The sequence below is a fragment of the Sciurus vulgaris genome (genome assembly GCF_902686455.1).
Source record: "Sciurus vulgaris genome assembly, chromosome: 11".
In the NCBI taxonomy this organism is placed as follows: Eukaryota; Metazoa; Chordata; class Mammalia; order Rodentia; family Sciuridae; genus Sciurus; species Sciurus vulgaris.
The window spans coordinates 87,188,077-87,192,665 of NC_136472.1; the positions used below are offsets into that span (position 1 = coordinate 87,188,077).

General features: G+C 39.0%; 1 pseudogene across 1 annotated transcript; it reads left to right on the forward strand.

Annotated features, from left to right (window-relative positions):
* Positions 1–2,746: 2,746 nt before the first annotated feature.
* LOC306640240 (large ribosomal subunit protein uL3-like) lies at positions 2,747–4,017 on the forward strand (annotated as a pseudogene). Its single transcript has one exon. The product of its transcript is annotated as a large ribosomal subunit protein uL3-like (transcript).
* Positions 4,018–4,589: the final 572 nt, after the last annotated feature.

Consider the following 4,589-nt stretch of genomic DNA (forward strand, 5'->3'; position numbering starts at 1 on the left):
ACACAAATTAAAAAGTAATTGTTTTATTCTGTCCAGAGAAAATATACACTGAAAACAGGGCATTTCTTTCTCTTTGATCTGCTACAGAAAAGAGGTACTGTAGCATCAGAAATCACAGCCATTGAGAGAGGGAATGAGTGGGATTTTGATTTTGATGACTAGATAGAGGCAGACAGGGATGCTTATAAGAAAATGAATGAACATGAAGGAAAGATTATGCTTTATTCCAGAAGATATATTTTTTTTTAATGGAACCCATTCTGCATTCTTCTATAAACAAATATAAAAAGGAAAATAAAAAAGAAAGAAAGTCATTACTAAGGCCCCTATATAACTCAATAAGTTGATTTAACTCTAAATGTTGCTTTGAGTGAGATCCCAATTTTAATCTCAGGAATAAATGCAATATTTATTTATTTACTTATTTGCTTATGATTCCACTCTGCTTTTAAGGCTGAGAATCTGTAATAATATTTATGTTTCCTTTTTATGCATGAAAAAGATTTTGATGATTTAATCTTTAAGAATATTCTTCTTCCAAAACTTCATAAAAATTCTCATTTGCTGCTGATGGTAATGCAAAAGGATACAACCACTTTTAAAGAAAGTTTGGTAACCTTTTAATAAACAGTTTTGCCATACAATGATTGCATTGTTAAGCCTTTAGTCAGCTAATTTGAAAAATTATGTCCACAAGAAAACTTTCACACAAATGTTTAAAGCACCTGTATTCATAATCAACGAACACTGAGAGCAACCAAGACAGCCTTCATTGTGTGAGTAGATAAACAAAATGTGATAAATCCAAACACTGTCATACTATTTGTCAATAAACAAGAATGTACTAGTGAGCCATGAAAAAACATGCATGAACCTTGGAGACATTTGCTAAATGAAAGAAACTAATCTGAGATTATAAACTGTGTGATTCCATTTATGACATTCTAGGTAGGCAAAGCTATAGTGATAGCAAATAGCAATTAGTAGGCATTTAGAAAGAGGTTTGAAGTTTTGAAGGTTGAAGGTTGAAGGTTGATGGTTGAAGGTGAAGCCCAGGTGTTTTTTATTTTGTTATTGTTTTGTTTTTTTAAAGGGTGCTTTAACTATTACACTTGGTACTATAATGCTGGTATATGTGGCATTGCATGTTCATCAAAACTAATAAAACCATATAGCGCAAAAACTTATCTTAATGTATATATCTTTATTTATGATGTCTAAATAAATCATTTAGGAAATTGAGGATTCCAGAGTGTCATTCAGACTGGATTGGTCAGAGTTTTTCAGAGAAACAAAATCAATACAATAGATAGCTACATAAATAGAGATTGATTACAAGGAATTACTTGCTCACATGATTATGGAGGCTGAGATGTCTCAAGATCTGCAGTCAGTAAGCCAAAGACTTGGGACAACTGTTGGTATACATCCTAGTCTGAATCCAAAGGTCTGAGAACTGGAAGAGCCAGTGGTCTAAGTTCTAGTACAGAAGCTGGTAGCTTCAAGGTCATAAAAAAGCTGATTTTTCAATCTGAATTGGAAAAGATAATATCTTCATTCAAATAATCAGTCAGAAGAAGTTCCCAGTAACTCAGCTTTTTTATTCTAATCAGATCTTCTCAACCTATGAAGGAGATTCTGCCTTACTTAGTGTACTAATTCAAATATTAATGTCATCCCGAAATACCTCCTTAACACAATCAGAATAACATTTGATGAAATGTTTGGCAACCTGAGACCTAGTCAAATTGACACATAAAAACAACCAAATAACCATCATTTATGTACAGTTATTTCAGCTGAGTGTGCTGACAGTTGTGGTTAAAAGCATCATCAGTAGAGATAAAAGAAAAAAATAATCAGACACTGGCAGAGAAACAACGATGGCATGTTATGAAGACAAATACATAATGTGTGTTTGTATTTTCCTATCATTCAGTTAATAATATTTATTGGTGTCCTGTTATATTCCAGGCAGTGTACTTAGGGTTTACACACATTTTCTTCTCTTACAATCCTCACAACAATGCCATGAGGTGCCGTATAATTTCATGCGGCTACTGTGACAAACTATCACAAATTTAGTGACCTACAACAACAAAGATTTATTCTCTTGAATTTCTGGGGATGGAAGTCTTAAATCAAGGGGTCAGACCCCTGCTCTTCAGGCTCCAAGGGAGAGTTCTTCATTACCCACTTCAGTTTTGGGCGGCTCTATGCATTCTGTGACTGGTGTATACATACTTCGAATCTCTATTTCCATCTTCACATTCCTGCTCCTCCTTTGGGTCCTTTTGTCTTCCTCTCTGTCTCTTATAGAAACACTGTCATTGAATTTACATTGAGTTTCTTTCTATTCCTGTTGGTATTGCACCAATAGTGCCTCTTCACCTTAACAGTAGCAGTTATTGCTAATCTCCAGTTTAATGCAGCTGTTGGACACACTTTATGGTGGCTCTCATTAAGTGCACATAATGACTTGTCTCTGCTTTTTGAGTCCTGGCTCCACACATCAAACTTCTAGGTTCAATAACTATGATCTCTCACCTTTGGTCTCCAACCTAGGGGCAGTTTGTGTCTTGATGAGCCATCTTTGTGTTTCCTCAGGGTTCCACTATTCATTTTTTCAATTTTCCAACATTTATTTAACCTATTCCTTATAGTAAATTGTGGCTCAATTTCTAGTGCTGTTTATTATGGTAGGATGGTGACTATAAGAGTGAACTTTAAAATGGAAAAGGTGGGATTTGGCAGCGCGATGTATCACTAGAAGTTCTCTGCTCCCAGACATGCATCCATGGGCTTCTTGCCTCTGAAGCGCAGTAGCAGGCATCGCTGGAAGGTGAAGAGTTTCCCTAAGAATGACCCTTCTAAGCCTGTCCATCTCACAGCCTTTCTGGGCTACTAGGCTGGCATGACCCACATCGTGCGGAAAGTCGATAGGCCAGGATCCAAGGTGAATAAGAAGGAGGCTGTGACCATAGTGGAGACACCGCCCATGGTGGTTGTAGGCATTGTGGGCTATGTTGAAACCCCTTGAGGCCTCCGAACCATCAAGACCATCTTTGCTGAGCACATCAGTGATGAGTACAAAAGGCGCTTCTATAAGAACTGGCATAAATCTAAGAAGAAGGCCTTCATCAAATACTGCAAGAAGTGGCAGGAAGACATGGGCAAGAAGCAACTGAAGAAGGACTGCAATAGCATGAAGAAGTACTGCCAGGTCATTTGCATTGTCCCCCAAACCCAGATGCAACTGCTTCCTCTGTGTCAGAAGAAAGCCCACCTGATGGAGATCCAAGTGAATGGAGGCACCGTGGCTGAGAAACTGGACTTGGCACAGTAGAGACTGGAGCAGCAGGTCCCTGTGAACTGGGTGTTTCAGCAGGATGAGATGATTGATGTCATTGGTATGACCAAGGGAAAAGGCTACAAAAGGGTCACCAGTCACTGATACCAAGAAGCTGCTCCACAAGACCAACCTACTGCAAGGTTGCCAGTATTAGAGCCTGGCATCCTGCCTGTGTGACTTCTTTGTGGCTTGGGCTGGGCAGAAAGGCTACCATCACTGCACTGAGATCAACAAGAAGATCTATAAGATTGGTCAGGGCTACCTCATCAAGGGTGGCAAACTAATCAAGAATAATGCTTCCACTGATTATGACCTGTCTGACAAGAGCATCAACCCTCTGGGTGGTTTTGTCCACTATGGTGAAGTAACCAATGACTTCGTCATGCTGAAAGGTTGTGTGGTGGGGACCAAGAAGCAGGTGCTCACCCTCCACAAGTCCTTGCTGGTACAGACTAAACGGTGCGCTCTGGAGAAGATCGACCTTAAGTTCATTGACACCACCTCTAAGTTTGGCCATGGCCGCTTCCAGACTATGGAGGAGAAGAAAGCATTCATGGGACCACTTAAGAAAGATCACATTGCCAAGGAAGAAGGTGCTTGATGTCTGGAGCATGAGCAGCTGGCTGCAGCGAATAAAAACTTTCTCAGTGGAAAAAAAAAAAAAAAAAATAGAAAAGGCCCCATCCCTTGAGTCACTGCTTCAACGACAGTTGCTCTGGGCAGCCATTGTACATGGGACATCCCTGGGGAAAATACACTGATAAGGTTAAGCCCAAGTGGGTGGTTTGAGAAGTGGAGAGACTGTCAAATTGGAGATACAGAGTGTGAAAGTTAATTAACTTAAAGGTTGTACTAAGATTTCAGTGTCTTGAGTAAATAATTCTTATCCGCACTTTTCTTACCAGAGTAGTACTTAGCTGTCCAGGTCAGTCACTGAGAAGGCAAGTGGATAAATTCAAGATTTGAGTTTCTGCTTGATGAATGGCACTGGAAAACAAATGAGGAAAGGAAAAAATAATGAAGTATGAAACAGTTTTTTTCTTGTGATCTGTTAGATCACAAAATCAATATATATCCTTTAGGGTTTACATACATTTCTTAGGAATCCTCTTCTATTGTGTGTGTGTGTGTCTGTGTGTATGTGTATGTTTAATAGGGTCTTACTATATTGCCCAGACTGGTCTCAAACTTCTGAACTCAGGGATCTTTCAACTTTAGCCTCCCAAGTAGTGGTATT